We start from the raw sequence: 25,519 nt of genomic DNA, 5'->3' as shown, positions 1-25,519 counted from the left end.
CTGCAGAAACGCAGCTGCACTGAAGCTGGATGTGGTGTTGGAAATGCATCCACCTAATCTGTGCTTTCCAGAGACAGGTAAGATTGTAAGAGAGCTGGACATAAAGTAACTCTTTTTCTTCTGTTAAAGCTTTTGAAAAAAGGTTCTCTTATTGTGGAGAGATTTATACTGTATTGCTGAGAAAGAGGCAGTGCTAATTTAATCGTGTTTTCCCAATTACACAGAAATTTAAACTGCATGATCTTTCCTTGCTGCAAGACTGTTGTGAAGCTGGTGTTGGTCTGGTGACTGTCTCTGAGTGACGGTCACCTTTTCTGAAGGCAGCAATGCATCACTGATGCAATTCAAGTCACTGCAACAGAAGATGAATTAACCTGTTCAATATCAGAGCGCAAATAACAATTTGGAGAAAGGTAGGGTGCTTGAATGAGGGCCTGGGGCTGGGAGGTAAAAGTCTTTTCCTAATTAGAGGATCTAGAGGAATACAGTTTTCCTAACTTTAAAGTTGTTTTGTCCCATAGCATCTTGCCATGCATACTAGGGAGGAATACAAGGCAAGGCGTGGAGAATGATGGGCTTTCTATTGGCTGCAGATGAAATATTTCAAAGTTGACGGACTGTTTGGCAACACGAATGCTTTCCTCTGGGTGTGTTTCTTATCCATAGCACATTCATTTAGTGAAGCCTACATATCACCTTCTCTTTTTGAACTTGAGAGTTCAATTTGGGCAAATTCGGCCCAATCCGTCTTCGGCGTCAGAAGATGAATTCCCAGCTGATAAAGTTGTGCAGAATGAAACCATGGTTCCCTTGGCCTAAATCCAACCAGTAACACAGCCAGGTGTGGCGGATGGCTATCCGTGAACGCAAGGCCCCAGTGGAGAGCGGACCGATGGACCAGGCTTCTCCGCAGCGTGACGCGCCCCGGGGCGTCTGCCGGCGACGGTCCTCCCCGGCGGCTCCGCGACCCGCCGTCGGTGCCGGGCCGGGCCAGCGCATCTCTGCCGTGCCGTGCCGTGCCGGCGGGGAAGGAGCGCGTCTGTCCCGCGCCTCGCCGCAGCGCAGACCCCGGCCGCCCAGACGCTGTATTTGGCTCTGCCGTTCCGTAACACGCACAGCCCTCTGCTTGGCAACACGAAAAGCAGAGTATCGGTAATGAGCGCGTATTTTTTAGCCTGCATTTAGACCTCTTTTGCTTTGAAGGACACCAGTGTAATGAGGTTTAATGTGTTTACCCTGTGATGGGAGGGTTTGTTTTGTAGTCTTTAAAATGAGACTCTTTGAGGTATGCTTTTAATCCAACATCGCTCTACTCTGGGGAGAAAAATCTAACATGATTTTACCACCAGACTTCTCGCTATTTAGCATACTATTTTCTGCAGCTCAGAGACTAAAAGCTGAAGGTGGCAGACAGAGAGATTGAAGCATATGGTATACCAAATAAAATACTATTTAAGGTTAGTCTGAAACAGATAGGACAGGCAGTTGTCCTGGGATTCTAGCAATTCTCTGTATTGGAAATTCTATAAAAAACCTTTCCTTTTAGAGGAATGTAAAATAAAAGTTGATGACACAGGAATTTCTTTGTGCGTATTTTTATATATAATTTACACATGCAAATGACTTTTATTGAATATAAAATATGGATCGGTAGGATATTTGCATGTCTTACCCAGCGTTGGCCAAGAAGTGCTGGTGATCTGCACTAGTGCGGAAAAGGTATATGGATGGAATGGGAACACTTGAATTTAAAATATTTTTTCTTCTTGAAAACTTTAGTCAGTTTATAATACTACATTAAATTCTGTCCATACCTACACTTCTAATAATTCTTAACGAAACTTGATAATAGAAGATTTCTCCACTATAGCATTGTTGAAAGTATTAAAAAAAAGACATTTTTCCTTCTTACGTTATGATGTAAAAGTAACTCCTGTGTAGTCTACTAGCTTGCTCCTTACTAAGTTTTGTCAGGATATTTTTGCTGCAGATGCTACTGGTTTGGGCTTCTGTGACCACTGCTTCAGTCTCTTACATTTCTTAAAAAATAAAGAAGTAATTAATAGTTAAATCGAGTAGTGTCATTGAGATAAGTAACATGCAAATCACATCATCTGTCTCTGAACGGAGCTGCAGTCTGTGTACTGATGCTGTTGCTACAAATGCCACATCCCCAAGTGTTTAGCTTACCATATGTGGTGGTAAATTATTCCACTTGCACAACTGCAGGTGCCTCCAGGGAGTAAAGACGATTGGATGAGCGGCTGCTCATACTGATAATACTGAAATTATGAAAAATATTAAATGCATATGATAAAATCTTGGTGCCTATTCTTTGAGATAAAAGCAGCTAGTATAATGATGAGGCTATTCTTTTTCTTCACAACCGATTTTTATTGTCAAAAAGGAAATGCAATAATAAAACTTAGATTCCACTCGTATTTATTTAGAAATGTTACATTGTTGTACTCTTTTCTTCTAACATTTTCTGTCTGCTTATTCAAGAGCTCTTTTCCTCTGTGAGCTGGAGTAACCTACTTATATTTCTCAGCTTCATTAACTATGTTTCACTTAGGATCTTATCTAAAAAAATTACTCCCTTGTTTTATATTTCAGCTTCTTCCGTGCTTTCTTTGTATTAACTGTAACTTATTATAATCTAAAATATTTGCAGATTGCTTTGTGTGAAAGATGCCATTCAAAATAACCGTATTCCTTCTAGCGTGCTTCATCTGCTCTTTTATGAGGATGATGCTGAAGTTAAATTCAAGGTCAGGTTGGATGGGGCTTTGGGCAACCCTGATCTAGTGAAAGATGTCCCTGCCCATGGCAGGGGTTTGGACTAGATCATCTTTAAAAGTCCCTTTGAACCCCAGTGTTTCTGTGATTTGGTGATTTAATGGCTGGTTTGGGGTGTGTTTCCTTCCAGCGGCATAGGAGCCCAGCTCCAGTAATACAGGCCATTTGCTCCTCTCTGCACCCAGATATTCACACATTGGCTCTTTCTAGAAGAACTGATTTTGCTTCATCTCATTGGCTTAACCCATTGCAAAAAAAGTCTGATCTCTGAATAGTCATAATTAACTGGAAACCTTATAATCTTCGATCAAGATCTCAATCTATTTTAATTTGCAAATATATTTTTGATGCAAAAGTTCTTTTTTGCCCCCTTTTTGATTAAATGTACCTCTTTTCACTTTTTTGCTGGTCTGCTATATGTTGGAGGAAGATTAAGCCTGCAGTCTCCATCCTGACATTTAACCTTTACTTATCTCATGCTAATTCCATCAGCTTTAACAAAATTATCTTATTTTCCCCCATGCTGATAGGCAGGGGAGGCACTTCAAATTATTAAAAAAAAAAAAAGAGGGGGGGCGGGGAGAAAAAACTGATGACCTTCAATTAACTTTATTCTGCTAAATTTTACATTGAAATGATTCATGTATGCCACAGCATTTCACTTGCTATAGTTGTGGAAATGGCTGCTGTTAAATGTATTTCCACATCATCAAAGCAACTTGAATAGATAAAGTAGAACTGAGATTCTAGGTGAGTCCCGAGGATATTCTCATGAAAGTATGTCTTGTATTTCCTGGTTCATTTTCTATATTTCTGTAAATGCATTGAGAGTTTTGTTATAAATATACAATATTATTAATGGAAATGTTGCTGTTCAACCCAGCAGAGGAATGGTAAATGAGTGAATGTTGTGTATAAGGTTAGAGAGGGATGGAATAGCAACAAAGAGTAGAAAAATGGAACTGATGCATTTTACCAATGGAATTGGTTGCTCCGCTGAGATGAGAAGAGAGCACCAGGGAATTCAATGCAGGGCTCGTCCACCGTGCAGGATCGACTGGTAATATTGTGCACCATTAACTTGAACAAAGGAACAACTTTTGTAAAAACATTGCTTTTTGTTAATTAAGCTGCTTTGCACCCTAGGAGTGGTGAATCGTTAGCTGCTTATATTCCCCAAAGGACACAGAGCTGTTTGTGATCTCTGGAGATGCTGGAGATAAAGGGCTGTTTATTTTCCAGGCCTAGATTCATCCGATTGTTTCAAGTAAAAGTAAAAAGATTAAAAAATTGTGAACAGGCTCTGAAGTCAAATTGAAAAATGAAGCAGTTGTGTTGTCTGTAGTATCCTTCTCTCATAATGAATAGGATTAAATTTACACAGACCCTTCTCTAGGCTTTCATTTTAATGATGGCCAGATGCTCCAAGTGTTACAAGCTTTGTTATGACCAGCAGAGTCTAAAAACTTGCCATATGTATTGCTGGGTATTACGTACCTAGTTCTGATGATTGACTTTCAGCCGTTTCTGTAGCTCATTTGCTTGTAGCTCAAGTCAGCCTTCAGCATGTTGTAGACAATGCAGAAAACTTCAGAGCAAAAACCATTATAGTTGTAAACATTTAAATGCGTAGTTTCATAGTTCGCTGATCTCAGGCAACCAGCTGCTTGTTTTCATCTGCCTTTTTCTTTTGTTCTGTATTTGCTCTGTATTGGGAGTGACTTCTGTATTGATTGCATCCAATGGGGTAGAATTTTTACTTTAAATTCTAACTAAAAGTTTAAGATGACTTCACTATTTTTTAATGGGATTCTTGTCAATTATACTGAGTTATTTATAGAACAGTTCAGACTAAAAAGAATTTCCTGTGGGGATTTCTAGTGTTTTCAGCAGATTTCCATTCTGCTGTTTCATTAAGTCACAGATCCAGCAGACAAACAAAAGGTTGTTGCTTCTTCCTTAGGAAGCCACGTGTTTAACGAAGCCTTGCGTTCATTTACTATGGCCTGTTTTACTGAGGCCCAAACCCGGCGAGTCAGTGAGTGAATACCAAGTTCTGTATCTTCTTTTTCCTATAGGCCTTTAATTGCTAAAAATCAACTGATTAGAGCATAATTCTCACTTGACCTGAAAACAGATGTCTGGAAGTCCAGGCCTCCTTCCCGAATAGCCTGATCCTGTAACGTAGTGAGCTAAAGAGATGGTCATGAAATCTGTAATAAAAAATACCTGGGTTGTGCCACATCTTCCGCGCCTGCTCATCTCGGAGGCTGAATGTGGCACAGTCTCGCCGCGCTGTCCCCGTCCGTGGAGCCGGCCCACTGGTGTCACACCCAGTGTCCTGCAGGGCAGCCTTTGGGGGGGAGCAGACCAGGGGCAGGGACATAGCTGGTGGTTTCGTTTGGGGGTTACCTGAGCCTGTGCCCGCAATGCCAGGGACAGGTGACGGCCAGCGCTTGTGTTTGGGCATCGTACGGACGGCATGCAGGAGGTCTGGGCGTCCGCGTGCTGCCGCCTTGCGCGTGTATCGTGTGTTTGTGCACTGAGGCTATCAATTGTTTTCTCCTTTGGCCAGAACCACCCGATTCGTCATGGATAGGACATGCAAATCCTTAATATACGAGAAGGTGTATTTGTTTGTGTTACTACAATAGTGCATGCTTTTTTGTCAATCCACTAATGGTGCTGCGAAGGGCGCATTTACAGATAAAAGAAAGGAAATGGGGTTTCTCCAGTCAGCTTTCGGTTAGGGAGTTTGGGGGATTACGCAATGTTGGGGGCTGTGCAAGGCCGTATTCCTTTTATATATCTCTTCTTTCAGGCTCTTTTGAGCTCAGTACCACTTATATATAACAGAGAGTGGCCAACTGCCCACACAGCGGCAAGAGAGATGTGGAATTCAGGAGCACGTGCGAGGTTTTGTTGGGAGCTTGGCAGTTCTCCAGAGCAGCGGGCGTGAGTCTTTTTCCCCTTTACATTTGTTGGTAACTAAAAGAGCTTTGGCAGGAAAAGCCAAGCAACAGTAGTTCCAAATCGCCAACTGGTTAACTGTTATTTTATTGATCAGATAAAAATTTCCAACAAGTATGCAAAAAAAGCTTACAGAAAACAGAATGAAGACAAAAATCCAACTTACTTGCTTCTGCATCTGTGTAAAGCAATTGAATTTTAAGTGGAATTTGTCACTCTCTTAGCAAATATCTGGAGCATTCGTTTTTTTATGAAAAGGAGATAAACACCAACCTGTTTCAGATGGAAAAAGGAAAGTTCAAAAGATGCTGCGCCTATATGTGTCTTGGGAACTGCAGCGTTCTGAGCAAGCGAAGTGAGTAACCTTGGCTTCAGGACAACGGAGTGGGCAAGGGACAGGGAACGCCGAGGGCTGGTGCTGCAGCAGCGGGCAGGGGGGGAGGACGGGAGCCTGGCAGCAAGTATGGAGAGAGGCAGCAGTGGGTTTGGCAGCCTGCCTGGATGGGCCAGAGATGGGGAGATAGTCCCGACAGCTGCTCAGAAAGTCAGCTCCTGCTCTCGCTAAAACTGCTGCAATTAAACCACGCTCCGCAGCGTTGCCATGAAAGCGCTCTGAGCGCTGAAGTTTTGCTGTTCGGGACTCCCATTCTGAATTGACTATTTTGGTAATTAAAACCAGCTCCAACATGGATATATTTATGAGTTGATACCTCTGCATTAGCATTGCAGTCTGGAGCAAGAGCGTGCTTCTGGAATGAATCTCAGTCCTCGCTGCCGCTCTGGTGGGTTTGCAGGAGCGTCAGGAGCACGTGGACCAAGCTCCTTTCGGATGGAGCTGAACAAGATCTACGCTCCAGGAGCACAGCTCGTGCTGTAACCACTTACGGCCATTCAGTCTGCAGGTCAAAGGTAGCACTGGTTTGAAGGAAAATCCCTTTGAAATGTGTGTGTTATGGATGGCAGGACCTCAGCACCAACCGTACCGCTCTACAAATCTCCTGGTCTGCACTGCTGGCTACTATAGACAAAAGCCAGTGATGTGCACGGGTGAACTGACCATTTTTCTCTCCAGAGCGTCAAGGCTTTGCAAGGGCAGAGCCTGAAGGCAGATGCAGTTTAAATGATCAGGAGCAGTTGAATTCAAAGCCGGCTCTGCCAGCATCGTTTGGGGCTGGGGCAGGGAGGGTTGTGCTGAGGCTGTGGCTCTGCCTCTCGTCTGCTCTCCCCAAAAGGCTGCCTTGCAGGAGAGGAGCTGTGCTGGGATCCCATTGCATGCTGTTATGACTTTTATATTCAGCAGTAAATAGAAACAGAGCTTGATATTGAGCACCAAGGAAATGATCTTCAAAGAACTTTCTTGACTAATGTCCTATTTGTCAATATCCCTCTGCAACCTCCTCCTTTTTGCTGAGATTCCCAATTACTTGGGCTGTGCCTTGAAATCTTTTTCATAAGTTATAGTCACACACAAAAACAAGTTAAGAAAAATATCCTCAGCATTCATTTGTTGTCACTGTAAGCTAAGAACAGAGCAATGCAACAATCGGACCAAATAAAAAAATTTGTCTCTGTTTTGGATTCAAGTTAATCAAACCAGTACGAAGAACATAAATCTTCATAACACTAGCAAAGATCCTCAGGAGGTGGCTGTCAATTTGATAGTAAACCACAGCCAAGTAATGTTACCATGTGGCACAAAACTTATATAAAAATAGCTGATTGCTAGAGCTTGTTTTCACCAATCCTTTCACATTTACTATCATCAGGATTAAAAATAAACTTGAATATTTTATGACTGATATCATCGCTGTAAACAAGACAAGTTGTTATCTTTCTATTTTGGAAAAAGGACATAAGGTAGTAGCTGTTTTCTGGAATCCTCATCTTGATACAGGAGTGCTACTTCAATATTTTTCAATATGAAACCCATTTAGGTATGAGTATAGACTGCTATACATTGTGCAGGCCTCCTTTATTTTTATATTTAAATATTTTGAAAATAAATTTAATTTGGAAGTGTTGAGTCTATTTAATCAATACTCTTTCAGGTAGCTGAAGTTGTATATGTGTAAAATGTGTGTAATTTTAAGTTCTTCAATCAAATTTACGCTGTTTATTTTTTCCCCACTAAGTAAATCTACAAATAATATTGCTTCCTGTTACTAAGTTTTAAAAAAGCCCGAAGACCATAGTAATTGGTTGAAAGGTAGCAGGAAATTAATTAGGCTGCCATAGACCACTTTCCCCCTGTCATTTGTATTGGTAATATGAACAACTGAGGATCATGTGCCTTCATTTCATAACGCTCTTTCATGTATGTTACTGAATTCATACGTTTCTTGGCTGCAGTACTCTGTGCAGAATAATAAGGATATGCAAATAGAGTGATGAAAGCAAACAGATGAAGTAAACAATAGCATCATGGTGCAAGGTCTTGTCTCTGAGGTGTAAGATAATGTGGAAGGATCTGAAATACAAAAGAATTTGCAGGCTGAAGGAGAGAGAAAGCATCAGCCCATGCTAATGTACAGACTTAGAGCATGGGAACAAAAAGCTTGTGCGGATGTATTTGTAATCTGAAGATGAAAGGAGATGGGACACAGGCTCACCTGGGGAGGTGGAAGGTGGGCAAAAAAATAGCCTGTAGAGAAAGTGGTGGTGAATATGGACCAGAGCTCACAGGACCCCAGCTGGCTCTTCTGTAGTCCCTGCGGACAGTATACCCGAGCTGAGTGTTTAAGAGTGATTTAAGGACAATGATACGGGTCTGCAGATGGTGATGGAAAGCAGCATGAGAGAGAAAGCACAAAGGTACCTCTGATAAAGGAATTGAAAGTGTTTCTTTTCTGCAGGAGTTTTGAGATTTGATTTTTCCCCCTTATTCTGGGTTCCAGCAGACTCTCAAAAACAGGAGTCCCAGCAGACTTGCTGGCATCTCTTAAAAACCAAAGCACAAGTCTTATACAGTGCTATAGTACTAAGTATTTGAGTTAATGGTGGCTTGACATCTGACAAGCTTCCCGCTCAGCCTATCTGAATGATAGTTTTTGGGCATATCATTATAGCTACCTTTTAATGATTTTCGTGAAGATGTAGGCTTAATTTATCTCATACTGGGCTTTTCTGAACTATTACTCTTCATGCAACTTCTGTAAATTACTAATGATATTTTCTTTAGCACAGGAATGTCAATGAGCTAATAATTCAAAACAATGTGACTAGGAATAGGGTTTTTTTGCAAAATATGTATTCTGCAGGGCTACAAGAAATACCATGTCTCAGTTTGATTGGCTCCATAGAACTGATGAACAGTCAGAATTTTTTATTAATTTGGATGTTAAATGTTGCAGGAATCTGACAGAGAGGTGAAGCTGTACATCATCACAATCAAAATGTGGGTGTATGTATTGGGTTTCCTAGAGATTTTGCTAAAAATGTGGCTAGGCTGTCTCTTCAAAACAAACAAGTGAAATCTTAGATGCTTGAGCATTTAGATATTATTTTTCCCTTTCCAATACTGTAGGCTGTAAAGTACGTGTTGTTGCAGCTGTTCCTGTAGGTTATGAACTGTAAAACCTTTGTTTTCCTTGCACAACAAGCGAGACATGGGAAGATTTCCCTCTTGTTGCGGGTTAATGAAAGCATCAAGCTTCAAGCTGCGACACAGCTACGCACGTGTGCTTCACGTTTGTGAGCCCATCCAGGTGGGAAGGGCAGTGGCCATCGGCGCAGGCTGGCTCCGCAAAACCCGCGCCCGTGCGCTCGGCTGCGTTCGTCACCGTGCCGGGGGTCTGACGCAGAGACTGCGTCCCGGGGGCTTTGGGATGACGTGGTGAGCCGTGCAGTGGCTCGTTGCAGAGGGTTCGGGGAGTAAAATGAAGCAAAAGCCTGAAACTCGTTGAGGATGAAGAAATTTGGGTAGGCTCTGCCTGCTCCATGTGTCACGGAGGGCAGGGGCCGTTCGGCCCCACGCGTGTGCCGGGACGGCGTGTGCCGGGACGGCGTGTGCCAGGCTGGGAGCAGGTCCCAGCTTCGGTGTAAGGCTTGGATTCATGCTGGGCAGAACTTCTGCCGTTAACAGCTGCAGTGATTGCTCTCCTTTCCCCTTGTGTTTCTCTGTTTTTCGTTGTTTCCCATCTTGGCTATGACTTGGGGAGAAATTTTTGGCAGGTCAGATGAGCCCTGTCGTGGCTCCGGCAAGGGCACAGCTCAGGCTGCCCCCGGTAACAGCTCAGTGCCAGGTATTAGGGTCGCACCTCAAAGCGGCCAAACCTTGTCAGGAGAGGCTTCGGAATACTCCTGCTTGAACAGTGGTTTAGTTGTGTCAAGGTCTTTTATTGTTTTTCCAGCTCTTGATATAATCCTGTAGTGGATTAAGCCCTTTCAGGAGTGGTATGTAATATTTAGTATTTATGAATATTTCTAAGAGCCCCCAGTTCCAAAGGGCTGGTTTTCTTAGGCAGATGATCTTCTGCTGGGATAGGTCTGGATAATTTCTGCAATGTTATTGCTGACTTTAAAACGTCTGGAAAAAATTGAGGCCAACATATGCTGGGATTTGCACTTTTTTCCTGCTTAGATTATTGCTTCACTAGACTTAAGAAAATAATATCTATAAATCCTTTTCTTTCATGAAAAGCGATGTACAGAATAGCTCTGGTACAGATGGGGAATGAAGGAGGAGGTGAAATACTGAAGTCCTGATAGATTTTGCCATTGTATTTATCTTTTTTTAAAAATAATTTCACAAAAATCCCATTTTTCTAGGATTAATCATCGCTTGTCTTCAAATGGGGCTTGAAAGGGAGATAATCCTGTTCTAGTCCCAAGACAATAATACTGTGGACCCTAAAATGGAAAATGTAATGGGACTGTCAAAAATATACTCTTACTGATTGACTTGCATGGACAGGACACGCTTGCTTAGTCTGAAAAAGAATTTGTCTTGTCACTGAAAGTTTGTTTTCTTTGTGGTAGGTCATGCTTCTGGTAAGTTTTTATTAGAGAGATTACATTACTTTAGGCGAAAGTGTCCGAGTGACTTGCCAGCACCTTTCCAGTGACTTCTGAAAACTGGGATCTTGAATTGGCTTTGAAAAAGGAATCTGAACAATTACTTAGATAGCGAAAAACTTCCTTTAGAAAATGTTGGCAAATAACTGTTCTCATCCTCTCCCTTGTTCCTGTAGCTTTTTATGAAGGCAAAAGCTGAAATGGAAATTATACCCCTCGTCTTAAGTAAGGCTTCACTGCCTCAGCTGTGGCATTTCTCTGCTCACTCAAATCTTGTCTGAGCTTGCAGAGTTTTTCCAGCATGTTTGTACAGAGGGGCCTGGTCAGACTCATTAAATGCAAAATAACCTTTAGAGGCAACCTTTATTGGGCATCCAAAAACTGTACAATTACTCAGTTGGAGGCTAAATTTTCCAAATGATTACAGTCCATGCTAGTCAGTTTTATTCACAATTACTGCCAAAAAAATCTATTTATAGGATGGTTGCTCCCAATCAAGGAGGAGATGAAACGTCAGAGAATGTAAAGAGTGGAGGAGAACAGTTGAGATACACCGATAATTAATGCCTGAAGGGAAGCAATTCACTTTGCATGGTATTCTCATTCAGTCAACTGCATTTCAACAAATTTAACAGATATGTGTACTATATACTGATTGCAACTACAAAGCAGAAGCAAATGTCATTTTGCGGTTACTTTTTTTTAAAGCAAGATTGTACAAAGATTGTCCCACATAAGTTCAGGCTGTTACTACAATGTATGTCTTGTGAAAATACCATGAAAGGTTTGGTATCATACAGACTGCTCAACTAGTTAGCATAAGCTTTAAGGTATTATTAACTGTAAAAAAGAGAATATACCACTAGGTTTCTATAGATAAAAGCACACAAAATAAGGAAATGCAATTGCTGATACACCAAAAACACTTGGCGATGCTGAACACTCTGTATTTTATTTTATGCACAACTTAGGATGTAAGCCACAGTATACTGAGACATATTTAATTGGAGAAAAATGGAAAAATAGTACTGGTGATGGCATCTCTGTGTTTATGCTTTCTGCCCTTCTGTGGTTTTGCCTTAGCAGCAGTAAGTTTCCCGACTCTATCTGTTTATTTATAAGAAATGGGGAAGGTCTGTGCCATTTGCTCACACTTCTCTTATCCCAGTTAGATTCACTCTCTTTTATTTGAAGCTAATTAGTAATCTGAATTCCTTGAAGTCTGGAGATAGTTTTGCAGAACCTTGGTTTGCAGGATACCACCTCATCTGTTCGTATTGTCCTGAAAACATTTTTCCCATACCAACCGCCACCCCCAAGATTAACTAAAAATACATATTTGAGCTAAGCAAGTACTATCTCCCATTTATATTCAATACAAAGTTTCATTTAGATGTTCAAACATGATTCAGGGGAGATTGAAAATGCGTCAGCTTGACTGCAGAGAGCAGCAGGATTTTATTGTATTGTCCCAAGAGCAGCTCAGTGAAAGAGCTGTCAATTGCACCCTGTTTTGCTTGCTGGTTTTCTTTCTCTGCATTAAAAGAAAAACCCCAAGCCCCGCCAAACCATAGTCATTCTTGTCTCCAGAAGCAAATTGTTCCCGTGTCTGCTGCAGTAGATGCATTACATTAAGCCCTTACGCTTTCTCCTGCCAGCTGCTGTCAGGGAGGGCTGCGGAGAGTCACCAGTCCTGCTCGTAAAAAAATGTTAGTCCTCCCATTTGTCCTGCCTGGATGAATACGGGGTGGGACTTTCATAACCCATTGAAAAGACGGGAGAATTTTTTTTCAGCACTTACCAGTAGCCTGTGATACCTTGGGCTCCCGAAACGAGGGCTGGGTGCTGGCGTGACACCCGCGGGGACCGCTGCGGCCGTCTCCCAGCGCAGAGTGGGTGCTGGCGCAGCCGTGGGGTGCCGGGGCTGCGGTGCGTGCACTGGCGCATCGGCGCGTCCATGGGCATTACACGAGCTTCATGGGAACAGCAGTATATACAGGCATTAGATCGACACGGGGAGAAAGTACGTATTTCTCTGTTAGTCAGACTTCGCTGACGGGCGGGCAGTCTGCGGGCTGGCGCTCCGGCAGCTCTGTTCTTCGGAGGCTGCAGACCCCGGCCAGCAGCGGCCTCTGACCTGATGCAGTTTTACACGCAGTTTGCCTTTGGCTTAGCGTCACCGTATATGACTTAGATCGGGCCTATATCTTTGCAGGATTGAGGCCGTGACAGCGAGGGCCTCCGCGGTACCTCAGCTTGGTGGGAGCGAAGAGGCAGTGGTACCCCGCGGACCGGGTGGGCAGAGTCCTGCTGGCAACCGGGGCATCTGCCCCCCCGTCCGCGGAGCCCTCCCCGTCCGCGGGGTGACCGCTGCTCACAGCGCCCACGCGCCGCCTTGTGCGGCTCTCCGGATTCCCGTCTTCTGTCACAAAATAAACTTTACGTTTGCGCATTAAATGGCAGTTACAACTGGGGACACCTGAAATTGTAATGCTTAGCATAGGTTGTTTGTGTCCTGTATTGTACCTTCGTTTTTTATGGAAGAGATGAAAGCTTTTATCTCAACTTCTGTGGAGCAGTAGTAATAACCTGCTGTAAGCCCGGCTGACCTGAGTGCCACTGTTAGCTCAGGAAAATGAGATAAAGGGTATAAATCCACCCCCCTGAGTTTTTACAGCAAGTGTTGTTTTGGTTGCCTCCCTAACTTTTCTCCTCCTGCATGTTGGCATACATGCAGCAACTGTGTTTTTCTAATTAATGCCTAACATCTTTTATTTTTTTATCTAATTGATACAGTTTTGATAACTGTGGAGGCTTATGGAAATTCTTATTTAGTTTAAAACAACATCCTTTCGGAGCAAGGCAATGTGACTTCTGGTGCAGGTATGTCACCTTAAAATTCTGCACATTCATAATCACAGAATTGCTAAGTGTCTGGGTGGTTGTAGTAAATGCAAGTGGTTTTGTTCATGCTGTAACCAGTTCCCAAAAATAGTTCTGCTGGTTTGTGTGGTACCATGTCAGACAAACAGCAATTCAAATAATTTTTTACAATGTTAGGATGCAATCACCTGTGATATAAAAACAAACAACAAAAAAGTCAAGAGTATTCAATAGTACTTTGTAATAACTTGACTAAAACCAACAGAAGGAGAAGAGCTTCTTATTTCATTATGAAGCCTTTATTATCCTTTTTTTGAAATTCCTGTAGTGTGTACTCATAAGCTGTGGGTTTTATAGGTCAGCATGGCTTGTCCCTCAGCTGCATAAGGATAATTAATTGCTCTCTGAAACACAAAGTCTGTTCTTTCAACACTGTGAAGTACAATCACTGTGTAAAGTTCCTGCAGATGCTGAGTAGTGCTGTTGGCACTCAGACGGTGTTAGAGCTGGCGTTCCCTGCCTTTCTCATTCCATGATTTCTTTACATCCTATTTGCTTATAGTGCCTATTGTATGGGCTTCCTCAGTTGGTTAGACTTTACACCTGGGAACACAGAAATGCAGTGGATCACTGTGCTGTCCTTTCACCTTTATACACTAGGGTTTACATTTTCTCACTCACAGCTAACTGTAAATTTTATTATCCATCGAGTATATCTGCCTTGAATCCCATCAATGGGCACAAGGTGCCGGCGACCAGCCTCGGACCACAGCGGGCAGCAGCTTCTGCCTTACTGGAGCTCAGCTGTGCAACTGGAGCGTCAGTATGTGGCATCGCCTATGCAGCCCTCGCCAACACCATGGGAGAAAGCATAAAGAAAATCAGGGTGGTTTATCATTAAAAAGCAAGAAGTGTTTTGTTGAATTTGTTCCTGACAGGGTGGCTGTTCTAGTGCGGTGATGGTTCTAATGACAGCAGATGCTTTTTCACTGAGACTCTTCCCAGGAGGAGATGCCAGGGGATAGATAATTGGACATACTGGAACCACTTAGAAACTTTTATATCGTTTTATATTTATTGAAAAGATAATGACTGTTTCTGTCTTGAAGTGACCTAAAAACTGTAGAAAGGCAATATGCAAAAGCACGTAAAAGTTGGGTCCTGTCCGCCTCCTGTGTGAGCTGATAGACGTTTGTCAGAGGTTTCAGTATAAATTTAGTATAAACTTAAATGTACTCCTAGTTGCATACTAATTTTGTGTATTAATGTCTGTGCCAGCCTAGATTGCCTGCAGAATGAAAGCTTGTTCTTTATATTCTGAACAGGAGCATTGCATTTCACCAAAAATGAAATTTTAAAAAAATACATTAAAAAGAAAGTTGAGATCTGGAATGGCTCAAGAGCGAGCTGGAGCCTCGGTCACTGGCAAGACCCGCTGTCCCTGGGCACGTGGACCTCTTGTACAGGACAGTATTGAATTTCCTGACTGTCACTAGACTGCATTGAACATTCAGTCACCCCCTTTCTCCCAGCTGTGTTAATTTTAGACTTGTCTTCTTTCTGGTTGTAGTTATTGAATTAGGAGTTTTTTGCCATCTGGCACATTTTTAATTCACTTTCTTGTAGTGATAATATTTTTAGCAGCTGAAAGCAGAATGATTTTCTTTTGTCAATGAGAAGTGAAAGGTAAGAAGAAGAACGTGCTGCAGAAGACGGGGATGCGGTGGAAGAGATCTGAGGAGATGTGAGTGGATCTGCTCCAACACGTTTGGTACAATTACTTGCTTTGCTTTGTCTGCAGATCTGTGGACAAATGCCGTTTCAGGCAGCGACTGGTTTGCTGGCATTAACCTAGCCTCTAGTGAATATTTTTTCTGTGTCTCTAAAATGACATTTTCTTGGAAATGGCAAGGGCTGATTTGTGCATGGCTGTGGCTGAGATAGGGACAGCTTTGCAAATCAAAATTCAGGCTCATTAGGCATAGGGTGCCCTTGAATTTCGCCTGTTATTTTGGTAGCCAGTCACCGTAGCGCTTGTGCCTGATGGCAGGTTGAGTTATTGTCTGACTTCTATAAATGCAAGAAATCCACCAGATTGCAAATCTGTCTGTGAAATTTTCCTTGAAGATCCATCACGATCAAAATGTACTGGCTTCGTAACTCAGTCAGTTGAAAAATCTTACCGTCAGGGGGTGTGTATAAATCCCAATTTAGGCTTTGTTTCCAGAACTGTGCAGCTCTGCCAATTCCTTTGTGTAAATGTGGGATTCCTAATACTGGTGTCCAGTGGGAATTTTTGTACATTTTTTATTTATCTCTAGGGGTTTTTTTTACTTATATCTTTATGGGGATGAAAGCGTTTTAAATTTATGGTGTAGTTAAATCTCTTGTAAGCGGTATAATGAAACTTTATAACTCCCTTCAGCTGGGGGGCGTACTGGTCATTTGTCTCCAGGAGATGTTAATTGCTGATGTGATTTTCAGTTAAGTATGATCCTGTCTATTATGTGTCTCAGTTCCAGTGTAGGCTCATTTTTGTTCCCTATTTTCCTGTGTAATTGTAGTGGATTTTTTTTATAAAAAGTCATTTTGTACCTAGGGCACTGAAGCTTAATGATATTTATACTTTCTAGCTCTTTTTTTAAAATGCCAACACAATATATAATGTTTAGTTCTTTTTGTGATTTTTAGATGTTACTTAATAGAAAACCTCATAAAAACATTGCACAGAAAGCTTGTATAGAACCAGCAACATGTTTTTGAATTTCTGTGTGTGTGATAATGTATATACGCACAGATATATATGTATATGAAGAGTTGTTTCTCTTCTCAGATCATGGATTTTCTTACACATTGATCATTAAACATTTGAAGATACCATTACATCTGCTTTTCTCCTGGTACATGTGTCTCCTTTGGTGACTGCTTTGTCTTTGCCTAAGCTATCTATTAAATTAGACTTTAGTGATTTATATTATGATTATATATTCTGTAGCACTATATTCTATGTGTAGTATAAGTATATAGTGCTATATATAGTGTGTGTATATAGTGCTAAGCTATATATATTATATATAAAAAATACACACAGTATACCATCTATATTACTATATTCTGCAGTGTGTATACCATAAACTTTAGTAATGTCCTGTCACTCTGCACACATATACAAATAGTAGTGCACTGAGTAGGAAATCTGCCTGAGTCTTTTCAAAACCTCATAGCTCTCAGACTGCGGATGATATCGATCACATGAAATAAAATGAGGTAATGGACTGAAGACGACGACCAGGAGTGTATCACAGGGTGTGGAGAGACCTTCCTTCTGCTGAAAGTAGAGACCTTTGTAGCTGATAAAAAAGGCTGTGACAAATGTAGGTTTCTTTCCTCTGGAGAGACATTTAAAAGGAAAGAAATTTTATGGAAGATGTGTGGATAACGTCAGTGGATGTCTTTACAAAATGTTAGGGAGCCCCTGTAAATAGTTCTGTCAGAGCTCCACAGAAAAATGTGGCGCTCAGCATTTCTAAAACACTTTATAGATTATAGGAACAAATGACTTTGCCATGGCAGAACTGGCTCGTGATCCATCCAGCGTCCTGTCTTTCCTGGTGGTCAGTCCTGATGCAGCAGCTGCTTCAGTAACGTATGGCTTTGGGCAGCCATTTAGAGGTCAGGGAATGGCACAAGCAATTGGGAGTGACTGGTGGCAGTAAGTCGGGCTCCCCCTGCTTCTCTGATGTCCTTATTATTTCTTCCTCCTCCTCCATATCTGTATGCTTTAATATACAGAAGGGATATTGTTAGAAATTAATTCAACAAATTTTTTGTAATTATTTTGTTAATAATTTTTTTTGTAACTTTGAATTCAACTTTGTCTTGGGATGTTGGTTTCCAGTTTTGTTTCCGTCTTGTTTGACTGTGCCATTATTTCCTTCTTCAGCTCTATCTAAAAGGGGAGCGAGCTCTTCAGGGCATGGACCACGCCGTGCTTAGCATATGGCAAATACAGGGCTGTGTCTCTTCGCTTAAGTTTCAGTCATTATGTGAATAAAAAAGACAGATGAATAAGTCTACAAATGTGAAGGAATGAATGCTTATTAATTTCTGTATACCAGCTGGTGGCTAATGCTGTCATTCTCATTTCTGCAAGTGCTGTTTAATAAGCAAACATGCTAACTTTCTCCATTTTTCTCTTCCATTCTGTCATAGTGTAAGTGGCACATACAAGAGAGGAGAGGAAGAAAAATATGCAAAGTCAAACCAGTGTTATTGTACTGAGAGCACTTTTCCTCCTACCTCACGACAGGAATACGTATATGTGATTTATTGCTATTTTGCATGGAAGAACACCATCTTCCTGTGTAGAATTGCAATTAAAGCAGAAAGAATCTCATCAGTCATCCAGCCATGTTTCCATGACATGTACAACTTGCAAGTCAAACACTGAAATCTTTATTTAAGCAAAATTGTCCTTTGTCACAGTGCAAATTGTGTATGAGTAAGGAGTTAATTGCACAGTTGCTAATTCTAATGAGGTGCCATATTAGGGTAGAAGCTGTCACAGTAGGACTGGCATCAGCGTGATTTTACATTTTGATGGGTGTTTGTTTAATTTGTAGCAGACATGTTGGTATTCTGCACATACGGGTGTGCAGTCCACTCCACCATGAGTTTGTTACAGTGAATTTATATTAATAAAAGTCTGAACAGTGGAAAAACTTACGAAAATTGAAATTACAAATGAAATTTGTTACTCATGGACATTAAAAAAAACACATGACGGGAGCTGCTTCGCCAAGGACACCAGCATTCATCCATCACATGTACTTTCTCATTCAGGTTTTATGTCTTTCAAAAGTTTCTTCAAGCCTTGCTTAGTTGCACTTATTTGAAGCTAATACAGGAAGGAGTGGCTGAAATTCATGCCTGCTGCTGTGTGGGAAGACAGATGGAAAGGTCCTAGCCCTTCTGGCCCTGACTTCTATCGATATATATTAATCTGTTCTTCAGTTTGCTGTTAAAGTCCAGAACAAATGATACCTCTTCCTCCCTTATGTTCTTACTCTTAGTACTGAAGTATACTTAGCACAACCCCACTTGAATGTCTTTGGCCTGAATGCATTCCTTTTCCTTAGCCTGCCTTTCTAATCGTATTCTCTACTCCTTTGCTTGTTCTGATTTCTTTTCTTTACAAGGAAGAGGTTCAAATTGGCTTATGTATTTTTTGCTTGGGGGATCAAAACTGCGGAGGACTCCAGGTACATATGCAGGGATAGATATGGGTTGCTGAAATTTAACATCCTCCTGAGCGCTCATGCTGGCTTTTTTCTATTCATTGTCACCCGCAGTTCTTTTTCTGCTTTTGTCTCTGAAGTTCCTTGTATCAAATACACAGCATTTTGTAGCAGACTCTCCCAAGCACTCTAGTATTTTCAAGATATATCTGGGTGTCTGGGAATTATACCATATAGAACATTATGTTTTGTTTTATATTAAAAAATACTGATATGTGAGTAGGATTTGAAAAGCTTTTAGATGTCTTAATTCTGTTGGCTATGAATGCAAGGGGACAGGAATTAGGCCAGTGGTTTGTTCTTGAGTCCACTCTTGTGAGACACCCCATAATCCTCACGTGTGATAAATTCCAGGATCACAGGATCAGTAAACACAGTTTTGATAACTCCTGAGCTTTTTGTTGTTTCATTTGTCTTCATAGCCCTTACTGTGACATGCCAAGCCACCGGTGCAAGTGCTCTTCATTACGTACCTTCATCACAGAAATGTGTCTTCCTTCCCTTGTATTCTGTATAGACGGGTGTCTACAGGCAAGTGTCCAGACTCAAGCCAGTATCCATCTTTAATTTTCCTTTTGATCCCATCTCTAATAAATGTGGCATGTACTGAATCTTCGAAGAATTATGCTGTTTAGAGATGTAGTTTCTGCTCATTCAGAATTTAGCTACAGGAAGCGCTGTTGTCTCATCAATAGTCAGATTATTCTTGAATGGTGAATGGTTCAGGCAGAAATACCCTCCTGTTTATATATTCATTGGTAGATAAACAAGGAGATTGTTTTCCTTGTGTATTGACCAATTTGGGTAGCATTACTAAACCCCGGGTCAGTATTAATTGGTTTTGCTGCAGAGCATGTCACGTTGTATAAACCTTGCCATGAAGAGACGATGTTTTCTCCCAAAACTCTGTCTGCATAGATGCGGCAAGTCCTCCGTAGAGAACAACTGAAATCAGCTTTGTCTTTTTGTTTGTGTGCCAACTGCTTATCTGGAGAGATTAAAGAAAAGAAAGAGGTGAGCGCTGGGGAAGCAAAACCGTTGAAGAACACAATCTGACTAATTTAACAAAAAGTTCAAGATGTGATTCGATTGCAGTATATGACTGTCTGCATAGGAGAGAGTATTGGATACTAAAGGGCTCTTTAGGGGAGAAAAGTATAAATTGGTATACAGAGTGGCTGCAGTTAAAGCCACTATAATTGAACCAAGGCACAAGTTTTAATGGTGAGATGATTAATATCTGAAACAAATTACCAAGGAATTGGGAAATTGTCCATTTCTTGATAGCTTCTGGATACTTTCAACGACATGGTTCAAACAAAAATGAGTTGGAGCTATTGGCACAGGGGAGATGAGTAGAAGGTTGAGTGTGGTGCTAGCGTATGTCAGGTTAGCAGGCCTCCTCCCAGATGACACGCTCTTCGTTCAGCAGGCGTTGCCCAAACAGCCAAGTGTGTCTTGCCCGGCATCCTCACAGCCTGGGCTGGGGGCTGGGGGTCGCTGCCGAAGGCACCTGCAGAGAGGCAGGGAAGAAGACCCTGAAGTGCTTGTCACGCACCCTGGTGTTTTATACTTGAGGTATAAGATGGAGGAAAAGGGCGCACCAGAGCCTGCTTTGGGATTTCAAGCACAAGGGAGCAGTGATGCAATCGCTTTACATCCACAGGGACAGGGATAAAGCCCATTGTCCAAGATGCTTAAACAAAAGCATTGTCATTTTTCCATGTCACTGTGTAATTGACTCTTTCCTATATTGAATCAATCTAGAAATTGTCACTAATTTTTCATAAGAACATGCAACTTTGCTCCCTAATAGCAGCTTCACTCCTCTCTTTTCATCCACACTGAGCCTATTTGCGTTGCATGCTTGGAAGACTCTATTTCTACTAAATGGAGAGGTAGTCGTCGGTATGAAACAGCCGTGGTTCTTCACCGGCAGAACTTTAGATCATTAATAATACAAGCTCATGCCCCCCATCTATCAATCAGTTAGCTTTTCAAATAAAATGGTAAGAAATCTGATTAGCTCAATGTAGTTGAAGTAAATCAGGGACACGTATGCACTTGCTGAAGATTGAGAGGCTGGAGGTTTTCCAGACTTCCATCTTCTGGATGAATTGTTGAGGATTTATTTGCCCTTCTATTTCTTGACAGCTATTGCTTTCATTCATGGCAGAGGTTAGAACAATCGCACAGAACTATTTGAAAAATATTAAGATTAATGATTGTATGTGTAAACTATTTTTCCCCACTCAGAACGTTAAGGGATAAGAAAATGAAGAAGCTCTTCTCTTTGAGGAAGTGAGACCTCGGAGGTCTTGCCTGTCTCTCTTCAAAAGAAGAATGGAGATGGTTTCCAAAAGAACTGAGGGTCTGAATCAACTTGTGCTGTGAGAATTGTAAATGATCATGTTTTAGGAGCATCAGAAGGACAAGCAGCTCACATGCTTGCCTCTGGGGTCATGGAAAAGTACGTGCAGCAGAAGAAAGTAAAGAAACACTTTGGCTTAAAGGTGTTGGAGAATATTAGGGCTCTTTAGATGAGGAGACCTGAAAAAATATTAACTCTTTCATACCATTTATTCAGTGGCCTCTGCCACCGAATGCTGGTAGTTTCTATGCAGACTTCACTATATAGATAAGAAAACCTATTATTAAATACTAGAGTAGTCCTGTTTTGCATATGATTTGAATTATTAAATAGCTTTTTGATGATTTGCTGGAGGCAAAATAGTCAAAGTATGTATTTTATCTGTGATGATCATTTGACCTGTGCTATTAGGCTTGTGTTTGCTTACTGGATAAATGTGAGTGTAGAATCCAGTGAAAGATTTGTGAAGCTGCTCTGTTTTCAGTGTGTCAGAGGAGAAGAAGGCTCCTTGCCTTTATTGACATAAGGTCATGTTCTTTATGCCGGGATAACTAGAGTGTTTGTCTTGCTGTGGATCTTTAGTAGAGACAAGGTACCAGTCATTTTTACCACAACAGAAAGAGGAAGGATGGAGCTGTGCCTTTAGCCTGATGCTCAGCAATGCCGAGCTTACTTTGAAATAGAATTACGTGCTCTCTTTTACAGGGAATCAGAGTCAACATGCAGTAGCTGTCCAGTAGTCAAAACATATTTTGATCAAACACAGGGAATGGGGCAATGGACAGTATTAGGGAATGATGTAAAAAATTTGTTCATACAGCCGTTGTCTGAGACTTATATTCAGAATGCTTTGATAGAATTTCTTTGCTCAGAGTATGAATTTTTATTGTAATTACATTAACAAAATAGACTATTGGCATGAATGAGTTATGGATAATGTTTTCATTTAGCTTTTTGTTTCTACTTGATAGCCAGAGATCAGCTTAGATCGTGACAGAGCAAAAAATAGGCAGCGGTTCATCCCAGGAAAAACAATAATGTTTTGTTAAAATTTTGAAAAGGGGAGAAAGAAACAACAGAGGAGAACAGGAAAGGACTAGAAAGAAATAATGTGCACTTGTACATGGTTTGTAATGTCTTCTTTTGGTACGTTTTCTGCTGCTTTTTTCCTAGTCTCTGTCTATCAAGGCACTCTCCTATATAAATTCTCAAAGACAGTTCAAGAAGGCTGTGGAAATGAACTATTACCTATAGAAGTAGTACAGTCCTTATTGACTTCAAGAAGATAAGGATCCAAGACCTTGTGTAAGTTCAATTCCTACAATTACGTGAAGGAGAATGAATCACTGGTGAAAGCAAACTAACTGAAAACTCTTTTGAGATGGGATTTTCAAATTGTTCCACAGGAAATTAGGTGTCCAGACTCCATTAAAATATAACTGAAGCTGGAGCATAACTCTCCCAGTCTTTTCTGATAAACTTAGTTCAGAAAAAGTTCATTGCGGTTAATAACCTTGAACGCTCATAGTTCCACTATCAGCTTCAGCTGTGACATGAAAGAACTTGGAAGCCACGGAAACCACTTCTCTAACATTAGTCCCATGTGATGTGTGACAGCAAAGCTTCACGCTAGGGGAGGATGGGGAGCGGTACAATAACTGCTAACGACATCATTTTCCACAAAACCAATTTTAATCTGCTGTTTAGGGACTTGCAAATAGCCTTAAATAGCTCTTGCCATTGAAGAAGCTCATTGGAAGTGCTGTTCAGCAACGCACTTAAACATCTGCACCTTCATTTAATTGTTCTCCAAGATATGTTTAGGTCAGTCTTGAAAAGTTGCTGCGTCTAATGTTTCTGCTCCTGCCTTCAGTAGTAGAGGAGGAGTAGGGGGAGGAACAGCTGTGTACTCTCCCGGGCTTCACTCAGACTAAGCGTTGTTCAGTAATAGTACAAATACGAGGCTGTGCAGATGCTCATACTGTGATTTTCCTCCTTTCTTGTGTATTTTGATCAGCAGAATATTAGGCTATGGTTTATTCTGCAGTTTATATAGATTAAGACACAGTCTCCTGGAACGTAGTGCTGGAGTTCAACTCTGTTTCCTACAAAAACTGGCAGAAGTTTGCTAAACTGATGATATGAGTCAAACCAGTGAGATGATATTGTCAGTAATACATTTATTAATGCCTTTTTCTACAGAGCCATGTCAAAACAACCGTGTTTTTGTTTCAGCAAAGGAGAGAGAAGTGGTAGAATTGATGATGATCTGCTGTATGTATGTAATCCATTCTGGGGCGAAAGAAAGAGGTATGGCAGAGTGGAAGTAGAATTGTACTCCCACTTGCTTTTTGTTTTTCCTGCCAGTGACTGCGTGGTGGAAGGCATCTCTGTTGCCACTTCTGTACATTTTTTTAGGTTCTGCTTACTTTCATCAGAATGGATTCTTGCCTACACACGCAGAGATACCCTCATAAATGCTAAGGGGCTTTATAAAGTAGTTACAACCTAATGTTACATCTGTGTGTCACAAATGGCTATGATGTACCAAGCTATTGCTGTAGATACTGTTTTGGTTTAGGACCAGCTCCTTGAACAGAAGTTCATTCTTTCCCTTAACAAACCTACTGGGAATATCTAGAGTATCTTTCTAGAAATTGGGCAAGATCTCTTCTAGCGACATTTTCTTCCTAGAAATCAGGAGCATTTTGTTGTTCCATTTATGGAACGTTAAATGTTATGTCCGTGTTTTGTGATCTTAATCTTCAGCTTATTCCCAGTCTTGATAGCTTATTGTGGTGCAGGAGCTACATCCTTCTGGCTAGCTCATCAACAGGGTAATGGTAGCAGTCCCACCCCCATTTAAACAAGAGAAATATTTCTGTTGCTGTGGATCATCCTAGAGAGGGAGAATGCCTAGCATACAGGAGGGAGGACGGAGAAGGGGAAGCTGTGAATGGTGGTCTGAGAAGACTTGGACGAAAAGCAATGGGCTGGGTAAGGAGACTGGACCTGGCTGCTGGGTGTGGTGGACTGTGACTTGGAGTGTGTTAGGAGAGAAGACCAGGAAAGGCTCGGAAAGGACAGGAGTGGACTCTGGCCGGAGTGGGAGAGTATGTAAAAGTGGGCCCTAAAGCATACTTGTGAAGTCCAGAATGTAGCATTGCTGCCTGTTGCTGGTTTTCTGCTATTTTTGTCTGTGAAACCTGCTGACCAGTGCCCCATCTCTCTTCAGTGCTTGACTGGTGTTAGCAGGTACTGCATCAGCTTTAATACAAGCGTGGATGTCTCAGTTCTGCTGTGATTCTTGTCAGTACTGCTACGGATGGAAAGTCTGTTTTGCAATTTTCTATAAGCCATTGCTTGTATATTATATATAAACTATGTAGTACGCAGAAATCAAACAAAAAAAGGAGAATTACTAAATTATCAAAGTTGCACTGGAAGAAAATGCTAGTGGCAGTCTGTGTAAGCATCGTTTCTCCACTGTTCACTCATCATAGAATCATAGAATGGTTTGGGTTGGAAGGGACCTTAAAGATCATCTAGTTCCAACCCCCCTGCCATGGGCAGGGACACCTTCCACTAGAGCAGGCTGCTCAAAGCCCCATCCAACCTGGCCTAATGCGTGCATTTTGTATGGGATCATCCCATCACAGCATTGCATCACAACTTTTTCAAATGGGTTTGTTCCCAGTAGGACCTGCCCAAGGTACAAATCAAGTCTGCATGGAAAAGGGGGCTGCTGTCATGTCAGCTGGGCCTCCGCTTTGTGTCTCGAAGCTGAAAGGTGTGCAGGGAGTGAGGCTGGAAAGCACGGCACAAAGATGTTGTGAAGTTTTGGGCGGGTGAATAGTGCTCTCTAGAAATGGATCCTGGCCTCCCACTGGCGAGAGCTCCTCCGGGATGTGAGGCAGGTCAGAAAAACTTGGTCTTTTATTTATGAACAATATGAATTATATCCGCCTCATTGGCTATATGGAGGTGTCGCAGCAGCTGTGTTTGAACATGAAATACTCTGGAAAACTCAGCATCCAGAGAAATGAAATTAGGCACCCAAACATCTTGGCCTTAATCTACTTATATAGTTCTCCTTTCCCTGCAGTAATATTTTGAAGCTGAATTCAGTTGCGTGTTTGCAGAGTGTTTTAATAGTGCACACTGAAGAGCACCAGCCCCCCCCCGA

General features: G+C 41.6%; 1 long non-coding RNA gene across 1 annotated transcript in view; it reads left to right on the top strand.

Moving 5' to 3' along the window:
- Positions 1 to 16,490, top strand: part of LOC115333393 — a 129,099-nt gene extending 112,609 nt beyond the window's left edge. Inside the window, exon 5 of the long non-coding RNA XR_005930930.1 lies at positions 12,998 to 16,490. This is a non-coding gene — a long non-coding RNA (uncharacterized LOC115333393). The remainder of the gene's footprint in view (positions 1 to 12,997) is intronic.
- Positions 16,491 to 25,519: the final 9,029 nt, after the last annotated feature.

This window comes from Aquila chrysaetos, chromosome 20 (genome assembly GCF_900496995.4).
Source record: "Aquila chrysaetos chrysaetos chromosome 20, bAquChr1.4, whole genome shotgun sequence".
In the NCBI taxonomy this organism is placed as follows: Eukaryota; Metazoa; Chordata; class Aves; order Accipitriformes; family Accipitridae; genus Aquila; species Aquila chrysaetos.
The sequence above is the reverse complement of the archived record's forward strand: the minus strand, read 5'-3'. Positions and strand labels throughout refer to the sequence as shown.